The sequence below is a fragment of the Prionailurus bengalensis genome, chromosome B2 (genome assembly GCF_016509475.1).
Source record: "Prionailurus bengalensis isolate Pbe53 chromosome B2, Fcat_Pben_1.1_paternal_pri, whole genome shotgun sequence".
In the NCBI taxonomy this organism is placed as follows: domain Eukaryota; kingdom Metazoa; phylum Chordata; class Mammalia; order Carnivora; family Felidae; genus Prionailurus; species Prionailurus bengalensis.
Window position 1 is genome coordinate 12,489,401 of NC_057349.1, and position 20,022 is coordinate 12,509,422.

General features: G+C 43.9%; 1 protein-coding gene and 1 long non-coding RNA gene across 7 annotated transcripts in view; one reads left to right on the forward strand and one right to left on the reverse strand.

Annotated features, from left to right (window-relative positions):
- Nucleotides 1–20,022, forward strand: part of ATXN1 (ataxin 1) — a 417,826-nt gene that overhangs the window by 45,129 nt on the left and 352,675 nt on the right. The gene's annotated exons all lie outside the window — the stretch shown is intronic.
- Nucleotides 14,409–19,092, reverse strand: LOC122489210. Its single transcript, XR_006298864.1, has 2 exons — nucleotides 18,951–19,092; nucleotides 14,409–18,721 (listed from the first exon to the last, which is right to left on the reverse strand). It is a non-coding gene; the product is annotated as an uncharacterized LOC122489210 (long non-coding RNA).

Consider the following 20,022-nt stretch of genomic DNA (forward strand, 5'->3'; position numbering starts at 1 on the left):
TTGTCCCGAAGCATTGAGTTCTTTGGCCTGTTGTCCCAGGAGGCACTGGGGAAATCCGTCAAAAACGAGCAGACATGGAAGGGGTGTGTTAGTCGCCGCAGAGGGCCGCCTGATCTCCCCGCCCTGGCGGCCGCCTCGGCCCTTCAGCCCAGAGATGGTTGCAGGTCTGTGTCCAGGCCTCGCCACGCCGGACTCAGGGAGCTACGTCACGTGAGCCTGGCATGGCGTGACTGTGCCAGGGAGTTAATTCACAACGCAAGACGTCATTTACGTATTCTTAGGTCCACTTGATCAGCACATTCTGTCTCTGGGTCCGGCCACGTGGGAATGTAAATAAATCCTAGCTGGAAGCTGCTTTGTGGATTCATCCTGAGAAATTGCTACCTGGATGCAGGTAGCAGTCGTGTCTCGGCACATGATGTTTCCTGAAGGGATATCGCGTGGAGGCAAGTGGTCGCTTGGTGAGCGGGGAGTCAAACAAGGGAGCGTGGTGTTACTGTTGAGTGGCCCCACGCTGGCACAGCTTGGTGCTCTGCTCATGGCAGGAGAAGCCTGGTGTCTCTAACGGGATCAGAAACGCTGATCAATGGCTATAAGTCCCAGGAGACCTCTCGGCAGGGTGGCCTTGCCAGTGAAGCCGACTCCCTCCCCCCAACAACCTTGGCATTAGCTTTAATGACTATACTTCCCTTTTGAGGACATCGTCTTTTCATCGGCTCCTGTCCAGGGCCCAGGGGGTAGGGGTGGTAATGGTGGGGATGATGCTTTTCTTTTTTCAGTTGGCTTTGTGCACATTCTAATCCACTACATCTTGTTCTTGCTGTAAACCTCTGACCAGGCCATCCCTTTTCCCCATTTCCAGGTTCCCAGCGGGGAAAGAGTAAGTCCCTTGGTGACTTTAGGATAAACATTCCACGAGTTATCCCTTCAGATCAAGCGCTGTGAGTGGCTTAGCAATATGGAGGCATTCGTCCAGAGCAGGGGTAGGCACGCTATGGCCTGCTGGCCAAATCCAGCCTGCCAGCTGTTTTTGTAAATAAAGTTTTATTGGAACGCAGCCATGCCCATTCATTGATCTGCCGTCTACGGGTGCTTTCGCACTACAACCACAGCCCTGAGTTGAGTAGTTGCGAAAGAGGCTGGAGGCCAGCACAGCCTGAAACACTTACTCTTGGGTCCTTTTCAGAACATGTTTGCCAACCCTGGTCTGTAGAATTTGCAAGTCATAATTGCTGCAAGTAGGAACTAGAAGTACCCCCCCCCACCCGCCTGCTGCCCCCCCCCCCCCATACAGTAAACAGATGGAGGGATCAGAGAAAGAATGTGACTTGCCTTAAGGTCACAGAGCTGGTTAGTGGGAGAGCTAGAAGCTGAATTCAAACCTTCTGGTTCCTAGTGTGAGTTTTTGGCCCCTACTTTTGGAGGAGGAACACTGTGAGCTTTACCGTTTACAAGCCATCAGCCATTACAACATAACGAAATTTCGCTTCTTTCGTAGCCGGCCCTGCCTTCCAAACTGACTTCACCAGATAAAATCGCCAGCCAGGCTGGCATTGATATTCATTTATTAATCTTACAAATAATACCTCCCAGATCTAGGAACGGAGATAAGGGCTAGGGACATGGATGAACAAATAATGCCTTTACCCACAGGAAGTGTGGATGAGAATGGTCAGATATTTGCACGTGGTTTTTTGCAGGGTGTTCTGATAGGGCCGTGCACAAAACAAGGCTGTGATCCTGTAGAGGAAGGATGGTGTTAATTTGGCCTTAAGGAGGTAGTGGTGTTGTCAGAGTGGCTTCAAAGAATTAGAGATGTTTGAGCTGGGAGTCTTGCAGGCAGAGAAAGGCGGGAGAAATGGCCTGGGGCCCTCTAGGCATGAATTTGGGACTACTTGTCGACCATAGTGAGAGAGTTGGAAAGGTAGATTGGGGCCAAATTGTGGAGCCCATGGCATTTCGTGATAAGGATGTGTAGTTTACATTCTGGAAGTTTCTGGCCTATAGATTCCAGAACACGTGGGCAACCACAGTTCTTATAAAAGAGGGCCATCTTGAGCAGCATGTTTCGATTTAATAATTAATACCACAAATATAGAAACAGCTTTCTCCCCAATATATGTAGCTGGCTGATACTATGATTCATCAACCAAAAACTCATTTGAAGTGTTATAAACTATAAATTTACACTATTTATTAATAAGTTGATAAATAATTATTAAATAACTATAATTCATTATAAATAAATACTTCATTGATACTATTATAAATCAATAGCATCTTTTTGCTTATTGGATATTTTCTTGATCACTAGATACTGAATAAAAATAGATATTGACTACAAGTAATTGCCCGAAGTGTCCAAAATTTTTTTTTTTTTTAATTTTTTTTTTTAACGTTTATTTATTTTTGAGACAGAGAGAGACAGAGCATGAATGGGGGAGGGTCAGAGAGAGGGAGACACAGAATCTGAAACAGGCTCCAGGCTCTGAGCTGTCGGCACAGAGCCCGACGCGGGGCTCGAACTCACAGACCGCGAGATCATGACCTGAGCCGAAGTCAGACGCTTAACCGACCGAGCCACCCAGGCGCCCCCAAAATTTTTGATTAAAAAACAATGTTAGGAACTGCCGCTATGGACAGTCATGAAATTTTTTGAGTAAGTGAATGGCCCAGGTTCCAGAGTCAAGCTGCTACAAATTTTATTGGCTGTGTGACTTTGAGTATCAAGTTGTTTAATCTCTGCAAGCTTTAGAGTCTTGCCCTCTAAGGGCAACATTTGCCTTTTCAGATTGGTACAGAGATACCATACATGTGGGAAAAGCCTGTAGCGAGAGGTTGGTGCCGAGCGATGCTTACTGGTTTTAGTGGTATGGGCACATGTGCCTTAGATCTGACCCAATATGGAGGATGAGCCGACAGGGGGGAGTTGTAAGACCTTTTCGTTATCCAAGTGAGAAATAATGGAGGCCTGGATTAGGGCAGAGGAGGGGGCCTGGAGAGGATGGGAAAGTGTACATCCACCTTCGGCAATGATGTGGAAAGCGAAAGAAGCCACTTCTGTTCATACCTAAAGCGAGGGACCGGGCAGAGATTAGAGTTTGGCGAAACCTAATGGCATGACTTCCTGGCACCGTATCCTGTGAATTATCTGGCAAGTTCCATGGCTCTTAATTCCTGGAATTGATCTAGATAAGAATTCACCCAGGGTAAATTTCTTTTATTAGTTTAATGAATTAATGAACTCCTCCCTGGAACATGTTGAAACTAGAATTAGCACAGAAGTACCTCCTTTCATTAGGGTTTAGCAGAGCCCTGCCATTTAGCCTATACCCATACTAGAACTTTCAAAAGAATGTATACAAGGCAATGCGTGGCATATTCCAATTTAAAAAAAAAAAATGAGCTGAAATTTACATATTAAATATTTAAGCGCCTATGCTTAGAAAAAGTCAGACAGCATAAGTGTTAAGTGTCATCTGAGAGATTTTTATTTCCTTCTTTGTCATTTCTGTATTTTCCAAAATGAATATATGTATTTTTAATAAGTGCTAAAAAGGAAACCAACAACAGAAAGGAACAGATCAGAAGGGCTTCAGGGAATTTGCTGTTCCTGTCTTTTTGAGTAGCTGTTTACAAATGCTAGTGGTAATGGGTGCCTTCCCAACTGTGTCTCAATTCAGTCAGATGGTGTTCTATATCTAGGGATATGGGGGCTAGCTCATAAAGGTGGGTGGCAGTGAGAAATCAGAGTAGCAGTCATACGTGCTGATGGGGCCAGTCAAAATTTGACTATTACGTTTTATTGAATTATTTTTAATGTGAAATTCGAGTCCAGGCTAAGACATATGATTTTTGTTATTTACCATCGTCTCTCAGTCTGCAGATTCTCACACGCGTGGGTGTTTGTGCACATGCATGGGCATACACCGCCGAGGTGCCGAAACGTTCACCGTGAGCAGCGAGAGCACAGATCCAGAAATCAGGAAATGGGGGGTCTGGTCTCAGCTCTGTTACTTGGTTTTGTAATAGGCTTGACTAAGTCACTAGCCTCCCTGAGCCCAGATTCTTCATGTGTGAGTGAGGAATAATCGGTAAGAGTTCTGACCACCTCACAGGGGTATTTTGGAAATCCATTTTGAACGGATTATAAAATGCCATGCATATGAGTTGTTTTCAGTGCTGGCTTGGCTGCTCGTCAGCGTTGTGGTTATGGACACGTGACAGCAGCTCTCTGGACCCCAGTGTGATAAACTCCAGATGACCTTGCTGTCCATCCAGCACAGAGATGTGGGGTTCAGAGATGGTGGGTCAGAAAGGCTTGCCCTGGGGGCAGGTGGGTTTCTAACTGAGCAGGTGTCAGAATCACCTGGAGGGCTTGTGCTACTACGGATCCCTGCCTCCCCGCTCAGGGTTTCTGATTTTATAGAGTGAGGCCTGAGAATATGCATTTTTTTAAGTAGGCACGATCCAGTGTGGAACTTGAACTCAGGACCCGGAGATTGAGACCGGAGCTGAGATCAAGAGACACTTAACCGACTGACCCACTTGATCTCACCCAGGAGCCCCGAGAATATGCATTTCTAACACATCCCCCATGATACTGGTGCTGCTGTCCCAGAGGCCACACTTGAAGGGTGAGGGCGGGTAGCGGGCAGGTGGGAGAACTGTATACACTGTGAAAAAGCACATCACTGAATTACTCAGTATTCACTACCCCTCCCATGCACGCACACCAAAATCACCCAAACTGGATGTTTTCTGAGATTTCGTTCCTTTTCCTGAACGTTTGGTTCTCTCATGATACCTCAGTCTGTGGAAACACAAAATGACTTTTGGGTCAAGCGGTTCTCGCCTCCGTAACCCTACGTAACATCGGCAAACTTACTACCCCCCATCAGCTCAGAACGCGGAGACGATTGTATTCATACGTGTGTGTGCACCAGAGGCCAGCGATGTCTTTGGCTCTGTTCTCCTTTTTAAAAATGCAGTGAGTAAGCTAATTTTGTAGGAATGTCTCAGAAAGCTATTCCTGTAAACCCAGCATTGTTAAGCTGAGATAGAGGAAGCAGCACTGATTAGCGCAGTGTAGACGACTAATCGTGTAGACGACCCTCCAGATTCAGAAGGTTTGGACAGGAACCCTCTGACTCATCCCTTATGGCTCTGGTGTGTGGTAACGTTTAATTTTCTCCCGTGGCATCTCTTTTTTCAGCCAGGGTTAATACTTCTATGTGATTCTTTCACTGGAGGGGATGAGTAAGCGGGGGAGAGTTGGCATTCATTGCTTCATCAACTGTGTGTGTGAGTCATCTCCCGCTTGTCTTATTAATTCAACTGGAAGGAGGGGAAATGTTATCTCTGGTTCCTGAGGCCAGTTTGGGCTTCAGTTAACTAGGAGACTCCCTCGAGGGACTCGTGATCGTAGGTTCATTCACTTACTAAGGGAATGAATAGATTGTGAATCTCATTACTGTAGCATGTATACATAAGTGATATAAATGGCGAACTACGGTAACATCGAGATGTTTATTGATGATCAGGCGCCACAGGCAGGATGTTCGCTCCGGGAGGGTATTCTATGAAAGGTGGTGGACTTAAAAAAAAAAAAAAAAAAAGGATGAGTTCAGATTCATACTTTTACTGAATGCCTCTCTTCTTGCTTCTGATTTGATTAACGGAGTTATTGAGGGAAGAAGAGGACAGTTTCCAAATAAAATAGCCTCGGCTCCTTGTTTGGATTTAATGTGGTAGCCGGGCTATTTTGAAACACAGTTATATGTTTCTTAGTTTCTACTTCTAATGCTCAGTTCACTCGTGTCTTCCTGTTTGGCCTGTACCTTCCCCTTCTGACTCAGTTTTCTCTGTTTCTCTTCTTACTCTGCCAGACCACTATTGTGCCTCTGCCTTTGGCTTTTCTCGCTTACCGGCTCCCTTGTATGGCCTTTTTTACTGAAGCATGTCTCTGTTCACTGTTTCTTTATCCCCAGGCAGACCCTCCAGATGGAAGGTTCGTCTTTTCTTTTAATGAATACATTTCATTTTGATGCGGACAGAATTTACATACACTGAAATACAACATCTATCTTAAAGGTGCAGTTCAATGAGTTTTGATAAATGGGTGCCTCTGCTTAGCACCCTAATCTGGATGTAGGATGCTTCCATCACTCCAGAGAGTCTTTATTCCTCCTTCCTGTCAATTCCCATGGCCCCGTATCCAGCCTCTGACTTCTTAGGCCATAATGAGTTTTGTCTGTTCTCAAACTCCATACAAGTGGAATCATGCAGTGTGTGTTTTCCTGTAAATGCCTTCTTTTGTTCAACACATTTTGCAGATTCACCCTCATTGTTGCATGCATCAAGACTTCATTATTTTTTAAAATGCTGGCCAGTATGCCACTGTGTGTGGATGCTACAGTTTATCCATTCACCTGTTCACAGATATGTGGGTTGTTTGCACATTTTGACTATTTTGAAGGGAACAGCTATAAATGCTCTCGTCCAAGTCTTTTTGTGGATATATGTTTTTATTTCTCTTTGGAGTGGATTAAGTGGGACATAGGGTAAGGTGTGTAACTTTATAAGAAACTTCTCGTGAAGCAAGTGGTTGTAGCAGTTGTATGCTACAAGGGTATTAAAGTCCCAGTCACTCCGAACCCTACCAATATTTATTGTTCTCGTTCTTTTTAATTTTAGCTATTCTAGTGGCTACATGAAGTATCACATGGTTTTAATTGCATTTCCTGATGGCTAATGATGTTGAGCACCCCCCCCCTTTTTTTAAAATATGGTTTTTGGCCATATGTTTAGTGTCTGTTCCAGTCCCCTGACCGTTTAAAAAAATTGAGTTGGTTGCCTTTATTTTTGGATGTGTAAGAGTTCTATATATATCCTGGATATAAGTCCTTTGTCTGATATATGTATGACCACATATCCCCCCCAGTGTTATCTCTGGTTCCTTTTTTCATTTTTTAACTGCACTTTCGGATAAAGAGTTTTTAATATGAATGAATTATAATATATAATCTATTAAGATACATATATTTTTTCTATGTCTTTATAGCTTTTTGCTTACCCTCTGGTTACTAAGATATTCTACTGTTTTCTCCCAGAAGCTTTTAAATTTAGCCTTACTATTTAAATATATGACCTATCTCAAATTAGTTTTAATGTATGGTGTGAGGTAGGGATCAAGATTCAAAATTGTTTGCATACATTTATTGGAATGTATAAAACACTTATGGAAAATATTTTCTGTCCTCATCAAATTGCCTTTGTTAGAACTCAAGTGACCGTCTTTGTTTTGTTTCAAGACTCTTCAATTCCATTGATCCACATGCTGTACTAATGTCAGTACTGTACTGACTTGATTAAAATAGCTTTGTTGCAAGGCTGCAGTGTGAGTCCTCTAACTTTGTTCTTTTTCAAGATTATTTTGGGCGTTCTAGCTTTTTAGAATTCCGTATACATTTTAGCATTGACTTGGAATTAAAAAAAATGCTTTTTAAGTGCACTTTTGGTGATGGGCACAGGGTATAACACTGCATGTTAACTAACTGGAATTAAAATAAGAACTTAAAAACCAAACAAAATAAAACAAATTGTACGGCTAACAACAAATTCTTTTAGAAGTTTGTTTGGATTGCATTGAACTATGAGAAATCAACTTGAGGACAATTGACCTATTAACAATTTTGAGAACTTCCAATCTGAAAATATACTATATCTCTCTGTGCTTTTATTTATTAATTTCTCTCAATAGCATTTCCTCATTTTTGCAGAGGCATTGAATGGGTTTTTTTTAGTAAAATTTAACTGTATTTTATGTTTTTTGATGCTATAATAAATTTATTTTTTATAGAATCTCATTTTCAAAATTTTTAATGTTTAGATAAGAAATACAACTGATTTTTGTTAATTGACCTTGTATCTTATGGACTGCTAAATTCACTTACTAGTGAGGGCACATAACCATGTTCCTTATCTTAAGGGGAAAGCTTTCACCCTTTCACCATTAACTGTCATGTTAACTCTGAGTTTTTCATAGTTGTCCTTGATTGGCTTGAAGACGTTTCCTTCTATTCCTGATTTTCTGAGGGATGTTGATTTATTTGTTGCTATCAGCAAAGGATTTTGAATTTCATGTAGTTCTTTTTTTGCATCTAATAAGATGTCCTATAGCTTTTCTCCTCTATATGGTGAATTACATTGATTGATTTTAAATGTTAAACTAACCTTCAGTTTCTGGGATCAGAAAAAGTTACTGATAGTTATCACTATTCTTTTTACCTATTCTTTTAATATCTTATTATGTATATTTACAACTGGGACCATTAAGAATATTTATCCCTATGGGGCACCCGTGTGGCTCAGTCGGTTAAGTGTCCGACTTTGGCTCAGGTCATGATATTGTGGTTTGTGAGGTGAAGCCTCGCATTGGGCTCACGTTGGGCTCGCGTCAGGCTCTGTGCTGACAGCTCGGAGCCTGGCGTTTGCCTGGGATTCTGTGTCTCCCTCTCTCTCTGCCCCTCTCCCCACTCGTGCTCTGTCTCTCTTTCTCTCTCTCAAAAATAAACATTTTTTAAAAAGATTTAAAAAAGAATATTTATCTCTAATCTTCTTTCCTTGTATAGTATTTACTAGGTTTATTAAGTGTTGGTGTTATGTTGGCCTCATAAAATGTGTGGCAGACTATTGCTGTCTTCACCATTTTCTAAAATAATTTTTTGTGATATTTTATTTCTTTTTAAAAAGATGTGCAATTCAGTAGTGAAACCATTGGGCCTAGAGTTTTCTTTGTGCAAAGGTTCTAAAAGTACGACACTGTGATTAAAAACATACAGGAAAGTGTTCTTTTTTCTTTTGGTGAACAGTTCTCTGAGTTGTAACACATACATAGAGTTGTATACCTTCTGCCACAGTCAGGATACACAACGGTTACATCATGGTGCCGGGGATTTTGATAATGAATTCAGTTTCTTCACAGAGAGCAAACTATCCACATTTTTAATTTATGCTTTGTTATATTTTGGTAAATCATGTTTTCCATTTGTCAAGACATTATTCCTTTCATCTAGGTTGTCAAATTTATTGCCATCAAGTTATTTATAATGTTTCCTCACTGTCTATTTCATGTCTGTAGGATCTCTGAAAATATCCCCCTTTTCACTTCTCATATTGATTATTTTTTTTTTCTTTTTACTTTTGTGATTAGTCTGGCTGGAAGTTGATCAATTTTATTAATCTTTTCAAAGAATGAACTGCTGCTTGTTTTCAGATTCATTGATTTCTGCTCTCATCTTTATTTTTTCCTTCTTTGTCCATCCTTTGGGTTTAATTTGCTCTCCTCTTCCTAGATGACTGATCGGAAAATTTTTCTTCTTTTCTGTTAGTAGGTGCATCCTCTTTTAGGATTATCATGTCTACCTAATGAATATACCCTTTATTTTTTTATTATTATTATTATTTTTTAATATTAAAAAAATTTTTTTTCAACGTTTATTTATTTTTGGGACAGAGAGAGACAGAGCATGAACGGGGGAGGGGCAGAGAGAGAGGGAGACACAGAATCGGAAACAGGCTCCAGGCTCCGAGCCATCAGCCCAGAGCCTGACGCGGGGCTTGAACTCACAGACCGCGAGATCGTGACCTGGCTGAAGTCAGACGCTTAACCGACTGCGCCACCCAGGCACTCCAACACTTCATTTTAAATGGATCACTGTTTTTCCCCCACATATTGTATATAGTTTGGATGCAGTATTACTGTTACTTGAGTAGTGACTTTATACCCAATTATAATTACTTTTATTAATAAGACATTTTTTTTAGCTCTAATGTTTTCTACGTGCCATTTATTTTTGCTGCTGCTGCTGCTGCTTTTTTTTAATCCTTTCCTTCCTTCCTTTGGCTAGATTGAATTTTCTTTGGCTAATTTAAAAGAAGATATTTTATATTATTCGTATAATTATTCTTACTTTTATCTTAACCTAAACTTAGCTTTCTCTAAGACTTATAGTGACTACATTGTTCCCCCAGTTACCCCCACCTCATAACCATTAGACCTCTCCTGTCTCAGACTGCTGTTTTTCCAAATTTCTACCCTTCTGAGTTTCTCCAAGAGTTTCCCTGACTACTAGTGTTTGTTAATGGCCAACACTCTGAGATGGGTATCAGTCCGCAGCCTGTGCAACTCCCCCAGCTTGTTTGAAACCAGAAGTGACTTGACTTGATCTTTAAGAAAGTTAATGCTTCTGGCAAAGTGAAGGGTAGATTTCATTGGGGTAACATCGGAGACAGAGGTACCTCTAGGGGTTTTCTGCAGTAGTGCAGAAGAGTTTATGATAGTGGAAGTTCCGTGGAAGGATCGATGTGTTTGTACTTGAGGCGTGTGGGAGAAAGAAGTCGATGGAGCTAAGCCTGAGTGGTAAATATGTTACATTTCTTTATTTTTCAAGTTCCAGTCACACGATTTCTTTTTTTTTTTTTAATGTTTATTTATTTTTGAGACAGAGAGAGACAGAGCATGAACGGGGGAGGGGCAGAGAGAGAGGGAGACACAGAATCGGAAGCAGGCTCCAGGCTCCGAGCCATCAGCCCAGAGCCCGACGCGGGGCTCGAACTCACGGACCAGGAGATCCGTGACCTGAGCTGAAGTCGGACGCTTAACCGACTGAGCCACCCAGGCGCCCCTTCAGTCACACGATTTCTTACTAGAGTTTTGCTGGCAGGGTTAAGTGAGGTAAAACATGTAGACTACATGACATATCCTGGTATAGAAATGATCATGTAAAAACCGGACGGCTGATTTCCACATTTCTGTCTCAATGGCTGTATGAAGGGGCGTAGGAAGGCGGCAGGTGCTCTAGAAGTGTTTTTGTTGTTTTTGCATTGGAGAGCAGGGGATAATATAATTCTTTTATTTGTATTCCTTGTCATTTTGAATTTGAATTGCCGATGAGACATCTAGGTAGCAGATAATTGGGTATATCCGTCTGGAGCTGATAGAAGACAGGGTTTTGAGAGTAGTTAGTAAAACTATAGGGGGCCTTCTAGCAAGACGTGACAGGGGGAGAAAGAGAAGAGATCCTTGGAAAAACATTTATAGAATGGATTTGGAGGAAGAAGATCCATCAGAGAAAATTAGGAGGCCTTGAATCTTTTTTTTTTCAAAGATTTATTTATTTTCGAGAGAGAGAGAAGGGGCAGAGGTGGGGGTGGGGGGGACAGACGATCCAAAGTAGGCTCCACGCCATCAGCACAGAGCCCAGTGCTGGGCTCAGACTCTCGAGCCATGAGATCATAACCTGAGCCGAAGTCAGACGCTCAACTGACTGAGCCACCCAGGCGCCACTAGGAGGCCTGGATTTTTGTCCCATTTCTGACACTAACTAGTTTCCTTAACCTTTTAAGAAACAATCTTTTCAGGGGCTTCTTTCTCTCTCTCTCTCTCTCTCTCTCTCTCTCTCTCTCTCTCTCTCTCTTTTTGAGCTGTTCTCTCTCTCTTCCATTCTCCCCCCCCTCTTCCTCCCCCTTCCTCCCCCCTCCTCCTTCCCATGTTCTCTTCCTCCATTCTTCATTAATTTCACAAATATTTCATGAATACCTGCACAGAGCACAGCACCCCAGAGAAGGAGCACCTAAATCAGACTGGGGAAAAGGGAGTCAGAGCAGGCTTTCAGAACACATGCCCTTCAAACTAAGCTTTTGAGAACGAGGAGTGATTTAGACAGCCTGTGCAAAGAGAGACCAGAAAAAAAAAAAAAAACGCAGAATGGTGTATGGACAGACAGAAGGAGCAACAAGCAGATCAGTGAGTCAGGCCTGACAGCGCTGGAGAGGTTCAAGGGCTAGGTCAGGAGGGACCTTGTGTGCAAACACGGGACCCTGGATTTTATCCGGAATGTAATGCAAACCCCCAAGTCCACTGGAGGACCAGAGACAGGGCTGTGAAAAGTCACATGTGTGGTTTAGAAACCTCATTTTTCCAGTGCTGTGTATGTGGCATGATAAGGGAGCAGGTGGTGGACAGGAGACCAAAGAGGAAACAGTTCTAGAAATTCAGGTGACAGAGGAATGTTTATTTAACGACCGTGGAGCACCTGCTCCATGCTAATCGCCGGCCTGTGTGCCGGGGATCCCGCGTGGGCCAGGACACTCAGGCCCCTTATTCTCAGGAAGCTTGTGGTGACCGTGGAGATGACAGGCGTGTAAGAGAAAGCAGATTGGAGGGATGTTAATGAGGCAAGATCTAAGGACCCGAAGGTGAATCAGACCTTGGAGGTGAGTGAGAGGGCAGGGCCTTCTGGTTTGGAGAGCTGGGTGGACCGCGGCACCACTCGGTGCCCTGGGGAGCCCGGCAGAAGAGCTGAGTGGGGCTTCCAGGTGGAGGTGTCCAGCATGTGCTTGGAGAAACAGCTCTGGACCTCAGAAGGGGCCTCTGCGGCCTCTTTGTGTACTAGATGGAAGAATTGAACTAGTTGTTTCACTTACTTGATTTTCTTCCCTTCCATGACTGCACTTCAGCGTCTGCGTCTGCGTTTCACTAAAGACCAGACTTCCTTCCACATCTCCGCAGAACCTCATACGGAGCTGGGCAAGATGGTCGAGTTTACTGATCGTTTCAGGTGGATCTGGAAGCCAGTGCTATCGATTTCATTACTCACTGTTGATCCTTGCTTTCCCCTTACCCTTCTAGTCGCTACCTCGACTTTGGCTTGCTGTGTGAATTGCTGTGGGTAGTTGTGCCATAGTCTGTCTATCACACGCGCTCTGAGGGCTTTGGTCCACTCTGCGCATTTTATAGAGAGAAGAGACCCGGAGGGTTCGTGAGGCTTCCAACGTGCTGGTGGAGCTAGGATTAGGTCTCTTAATTCACTGGTCCCTTTGGTACTGCCTTCCCTCCCCCTTGCAGAGTGAGTTCTCAGGTATATATTTGTGCAGGAGTCTGGAGATGACTAAGCCTGTGTATGTGGCTTTGAGACTTCATGTCAAGATTGCCAAGAAGCATTGGATTCCGTTAGCTGTGACGCAGGCAGGCGGCCGTCCTTGGTGCCACCAGTTGGATCGGGGCAGCTCTCTGCCCACACGCCCTTGTTTGGGGTGCCCTCAGGAGGCTGTCAGGAATCCTTGTACCCCAGGTGTAGAGTCCCACTGCGCTGCGACTTCAAAGCAAAAGCAAAAAGTGCAGAAATGACCTGCCGGAGTGTGAGAAGCACTTCTTGCTGGTTAAGAGTTTCAAGTGCGAGAGAAAGAGACGTGTTGAAAGGACATTTACTTTCATCAGCTCAGAACATCTGCTTTTTATTCTTTAAAAGGAAGCAACACCTCAAATTACAGCAGTCCCTAGGCAGGCAAGCACTTGAGATTTTGATCTGTGCAGATTCTTCGAGGGGGTGCCTCCCAGGGCTTTTAGGAGTGATTTGTAGCACTTGACAGATTTTGGAGGATGACAGACAGGGTTTGTGGGGAAGGGGAGAGGGCAGCAAAGACAGGGGAGGAACCGCTCTGTGAAACAGCAAGTGAGCCTTTTCTCTCCTACCTGGGTAGAAGTAGAAGCTGTACTCAGCAGACCCCGGAGACCACATTAAAATCGGAAATGAAAACCAAACGCCATGTTTTTTTTTTTTTTTTAATAATTATTATTTTTAATGCAGTGCCCACCTCCGGAGCATTCCTCCAGCGTGGGCTGCATCGTAATTTCCCCTTTTATATAGATTTCATTTTTTTTTTTTATTGTGCTGAAATATACATGGCATAAAACTCGGCCACGTTAACTGTTGCTAATGTGGGGTTCCGGGACATCAAAGCCCTTCACAGTGGTGGATGTCACAGCTGTCCTACATTTGTTCTTTTTATTTTTTATTTACTTATTTTTCCCTTGGGTAATTATTTTATTTTTTTTATGAATATAATTTATTGTCAAATTGGCTTACATACAACACCCAGCGCTCATCCCAACAAGTGCCCTCCTCAATGCCCGTCACCCATTTTCCCTCTGTTCTTTTTGATTTGAGGTGCAGGTTTCCCAAATTAAGCACCTTAGGAGGCAAAGAAGCATCACCCCTAGCCCCAGAGCCCATCGTAACATTAGAATGGAGCTGGTAGGTGCCAAGGGTTTTTTCTTATTCACGTGCTTTTGTTTAAACCTAGCTGTGATACTGTTCTAGGAGGCTGTAACGTGAATTTCAGAGTTGGAAGGGAATTTGAAGATGGTTCACTCCATTCCCCTGTTTTTAGATTAAGAAATGAATAGTCCAGAGGGACAATGGCTTGCTTAGCTGGGTCCAGAGCCCAGGTGCTCTGTCCCCTGAGACCACTGCCCTGGGTTAGTCGGTCTTTAGTTTCAAAATGTGGTATAAAAAATTCATTGGCGGTTTATTTTTAGGGTAATCTCTCTCTCTCTCTCTCTCTCTCTCTCTCTTTCTCTTTCTCTGTGTGGTTTCTGTGTCTGGATTTTTTTTTTTTTTAATGGCGTCTTCAAACAGGAATTTGTTTTAAGCAAGAAAATCACAACCTTATTGTTTACCAGCCATGACCTTAGACGCTGACATTCACTCCTGTCCTGCCTGTGTTCGGATATCACTATACCCAGGATCTTCCTTCTTTCTCCCCCACCCCCGTTTCTTCTGCTGATTGTAGTAAAACCAAAGTTTAAAGGTGATCCTTGTTTTTCCCCAGTTGGGCTTTTCCAGACAGTTGCTCTTGCTTCTTAAGATCTGTTTCCCACTTAGGGAAATTAGGTGAAAACTTGAGGAAGCAGAGCCTTGCAGTTAAAAACACAATGTCAGCTTACCACTGCACACCCTCGGGGGCCGGCCTGCCTGTTCCGTCTCCTCTCCAGCCTCTCCTGCCTCCCAGGGCCCACCCGCAGGCAGTTCTCACCTCCTCCTGCCCACATCGGAGGTCTGTGGGAGGTGGTTAGGAAGCCGGAGGACTGACGGGGAGCTCGGGGGGGAGCTGGGGTATATTGTTTGGGTCGGCCATGTAAGCCTTGTGCTGCTGTGTAAATGGCCACGATTCAGGCGTTATCTCGGGACTTCTGCCGGGCACCAGACAACCCGATCTCCTGGTAAGGTTAAACTTGGCCCTCCCCTCCCTCCCGCCCTCTTTGATCAGCCGGGAATGGCCCCGGGGAGGGAGGGCAGGAGGGAGGGGGAGGCCAGAGCACAGCGAGATGTGCACTCGGCAGAAACATAATAACCACACAGGCGGAACAGGGAGTGTTTTCTCAGTCTGTACCCCAGATACAGAGGAAGAAGTCCATTCCCGAATCCTTGCCCGAGCTCATTCTTAAAGGGTACCTTTAAGACACCTTCGCTGTCAAGAGCCTGCCCAGACCATCAGCTTGGCCGGCAGCCGCGGGGAAAGTCCGAGACGACCCCGGGATTGGGAGAGAGAGGCTAAAAAGCATGCACTATCTGCCACGTGTGTTTCGTAAAAATGTAATTGAAGAAGACAAGAGTAAGCTCCCACTGCTGCCTAATAGCTTATTTTTTTGACTGAGAAGAACGTTTCTTTTCATTCAGCAGATCATTTTAGGTGTCATTCAGTTTATTTTAAGCAGTGTGTTTCATCCTGAGCAGATTAAGAATTTTATTTTTTTAAGCTTTGGACTGTGTTGCTTCCTCCTGGGAAACTTTTTTTTTTTTTTTTTTTTAACGCCGATGAACAAAATCTATGCGGTCAGGTACTGAATTTTTGCATGTTTGTCTTCTAAGAGGCAACACAGTTGATTCTTCAAAATCATGTGAACCTGACATTTCACTTGGGGAAGTCGAAGGAAGTCGGCGAGGTCTCACGTTCGTTCATGAAAAGACGTGCCTCTTTTTCTCCTTATCACCTTTTAGTATCTGTCCTGCTGGCTGGCGGGCTGTGGTCTGGCTTAGCTCTCTCCCTGGAAGTCACATTGTGCTCCAGAACCCTGTTTACTGTGACCCACAAACAGTTCCCAGGCTTCGCAGCGAGGAGCCAGAGGTAAAGCCATCAAAAAGCAAACGGTGGTTCAGCCCTCCCCGAAATCCACCTGGAATGTGTCTCTGAATTCAGTTAGACCTGTTTGGTCTCCTTTTGCGTCCTCACTCGCTCCTAACTTGCAGCGCCCTGCTCCCCCTTTTTATTTTCACTTTTATCATTTGAGTAGTAACGGACGGGGAAGTAGTTACTCAATTTGTAAAACGTTGGGTGGTGAGGTCACAGATGCCGAGATTAGCCTGTAGTTTGTAACCGTTGCAGACAGACGACAGAAAGATCTTGGCCTGTGTATTTCGGAGCAGTTTTGTTGGTCTTTTAAACGTAGTGGTAACAGGGAAGAACAGAGAGGTTGCTTTCTGCCATGGTGCTGCTGAATCCTTGAACACAACCCATCAGCAAATCCAGATGCATTTCAGCAGGCACGGAATGTTTCTTGTCTAGTGGTGAACTGAACATTGCATAGAAGAAAACAGAAAGGGGACTTTTTTTTTCTGGAAGTAAAGATCAGGTACTAATTTCTGGACAGACCTTCTGTTGCACAAATTAAATTTTCATTCCTCTCCGGTTGTATTTTCTTGGTGTATTTGAGCTTTCCTGCTGTTTTTTTTTTTTTTTTTTTTAATTTGCTTCGTTGAAAAAAAAAAGGCAGTATGGATCACTGTATTTTGTTTTATTAAGCTGGAAGGACAATCATAGAATCTGAATTTTAGAGTTGAAAGGGTTTTAATCTAACTGAATGTTCTAATTTTACAGATGAGAAATCTGAGGCATAGTGAGGTTAAGTGACCAACCTTACAACACACAGCTTGTTTGTGTGAGGGCTGGGCTAAAAACCCAGCTCTCCAGAGACTCCTACTTTACTGTTTTTCTTCATTGGGCATAAGTTTTTAGCTCCAGCTAGGATCTTTTTCTGTTATTGGGATTATTTCTGAAATGGTTGGGTCTTGAAAGTGTATTATTTCAAACCTCCCTCCATGAAATCTCATTACCACGTAACGTGGAGAGTGTATTTACACATGCCAAAACAGTCTTTAATGATTGTCAGTGTGCCCTATCTGGAAGTTTTAATCTTCTTTAGAACAAGGTTTATCTGTTTAAGAAAAGCCCAGGGGTGTGTTAAGTGTGGATGGAGAACAATGAAGCATTACCTCCCAGGTCTTGGGGGACAGAGTGGGAGAGGTGGAGGGAGGGGCGTCAAGCACGTTCTTACTCCCGTGGTCCATGCAAGTTGCTCAGATAATTTATCAGTGACACCCTTCTTCGCTGCAAGGCACTAATGACTGAGTGATGTGTGTAGAATTGGAGGTTCTGGGCCCTGTTCAAATGAATCACGAACATAGTCCATTTCCAGTGCAGATGAAAAGTTAATCCCGTGGAGGCAGAAGTGGTTACTATTCCCCCTGCGCCATTACCTCTGTGACATTGTCTCTCGCGGTGCCTTGGGGAGAGATGATCGGAAGGGGCAAACATTGTCTCCTGGTGCTCATAGCCATAGGAAGTCATGAAGGGTAAAAGATGTGTGTGCAGGGTGGGCAGTACGTGCTCAGGAAGGGACCTCCTTCTGTCCCCTGGCCAGAGCTCCCGGGGGCCCCGTGGGTCTCCTCCTAGTAGCTGGGGCACCGAGTGCCGGAGTGCCGTGGCTTTGGATTGGTGACAACAATACCCATTGCCTATAAGGACATGATTATTTATTCGGCCTTAGGTGTTACGAAGATGTTGTTTGATCTCCATTGGGCTTTGTTAGAAGTGTATTAGAAAGTCCCAGGGCAGAAATGTTTGGTCCCTTTGGTGGAGGTAGGTCACCTACTCACTACATGAGTACATTGAAAACATGTTTTTTTTTTTTTAATGTTTACTTATTTTGGGGGGGGAGGGGCAGAGAGAGGGGGAGACACAGAACTGAAACAGGCTTCAGGCTCTGAGCTGTCAGCACGGAGCCCAGCATGGGGCCCGAACTCATGAGCCATGAGGTTGTGACCTGAGCCAAAGTCAGACACTCAGCTGACTGAGCCACCCAGGTGCTCCCAAAACATCTGAGGATTAAGCCTAGTGAGAGTTTTGCATCTACTATGAGAGATTTGGGGAGTTGGGGGCAACTACAGGGGGAAAAACATAGAAAAAAGGAATTTTTAAAAAGGAAAAAAATCAGGCTTAGCTCTTCAGAGACCACAAAAAAATTTAAAAGACTTAAGTGCAAAAAAAAAAAAAAAAAAAAAAAAGAGGGGAAAAATGCTGTTAAATAGCCATATTCTAAATAGCACCACAGTAACTGGGATCTGAAGAGAATGGAAAGCAGGGAAGGTCTTAGGGAAGTCCAAGGGGAGATTGTAACAGTTTGGGAACATCCTTGTACGTGGAATTATTTTGCCCTTAATATGTGATACTGTGTTAACAGTATGCTGAGGAATTTTCCCAATTAGCAATCCAAAACGGAATCACCTCACATACGTATGTGCTGTCGGTGAGATCCAGTTAAAAGAAAACGTGTGGTTGGGTGCATCCTTCTTCCCGCTCCCTCCTCGTCCTGCTGCGGGTGTCCACTTTAATACGATGCAGGTGTGGGTGCTATACAGGTGCCCCTGTGCAGTGTCTTAGAAAGGAGTCACCAAGTTTGGAATTTCCTTAAAACTCGTACTAACAGAGGTATCCTCTCCATACAGCAAAGATGTTAAAGAGACTTTAAGAGCTGAGAGTCTATTGCACTAACGATGTCCCTCGTCTCCCCTCTCTTAGCTTTTAGGGTCAAAACTACCTTTCCCGGGGCGCCTGGGTGGCTCAGTCGGTTAAGCGTCTGACTTCGGCTCAGGTCGTGATCTCGCGGTCTGTGAGTTCGAGCCCCGCGTCGGGCTCTGGGCTGACAGCTCAGAGCCTGGAGCCTGCTTCCGATTCTGTGTCTCCCTCTCTCTCTGCCCCTCCCCCGTTCATGCTCTGTCTCTCTCTCTGTCTCAAAAATAAATAAACGTTAAAAAAAAAACAACTACCTTTCCCTTGAATACGAGAAGGAGAGAAACCCCTTTTTCCACTATTCCTACGACAGAGGTTTCAAAACTCCCTTGGTTTACCTAAAACTAGGAGCTTCATGACAGGCAGACCTCTGACCAGCAGATCAGAAGGCATATTTCTTTCTTTCATGCGCGTGTTCCTTTCCACCAAAGAATGCAACACTATAATTCCTTTGAGTTCCTTAATGATTATTCACTTCTGTTCCCTCATGTTTCTCTAGTAGAGATTTAAATATTTAATTTTGTGTACTCCTGGAATTAACTGCTTTCAGAGGGTATACGTAGTCAGCATATTTAAATGCATCCGGTGCAGACATTGTTAGAAGGAAGAAAAAAAAAAAACAAACCCAACCACCTCAACATTTTCAGGAAGAAATTATTGTAAAATGAGGTATAAGGTTTCTTAAATAGAGTACAGGATAGTGGACATTAATGTAACCTTTTTCTTGGAGATTTATTGTCATTTCTCTGAAACGATTGCACTGATGTAGTACGTTATGATGCCCCAGAAGCTCGTGATTCTTCCTGATGTCACGGCCTCTGTCCCATTCACTTTTCTTGGTTGCCGTGTCTTTAGAGCTCCTTTTATTTGCCTGTCTGATCTGTTGTAAACTTAAGGGAAACCGGAGAACCAAGCTTATAAAATCACTAGCCTGGATTGGGTACCTGGATTCTCACCTGTTGCTTTCCCTACGTACCACCTTGGCCCATGGTGGTCACGGCCACGTTCTGGATGCTGAAGGCTGCGCCAGGCAGGGAGGAATAGGATGTTATTATGTAAAAGTAAGGGCTGCCAGTGTGCATGACGGTTTTTATTTAGTAACAGCCCAGATCGGCACTGGATAAAATAATAAAAATAAATATGATCCCTTCTGTGCTTTAAACTAATCTTGGTTCGAGTTGAATCTGTAACAAGATGGTGGTCTAGGACTTCAGCGTTTACTACGAGACCGAATGGGAGACCTGTTGGGGGTAGACCAGAAGTTTCAGAAGCAATCTTCATCCCAGACAGGGGATTGCCTGGCTGGCATGTCAGGGTTCGTGGGTAGAA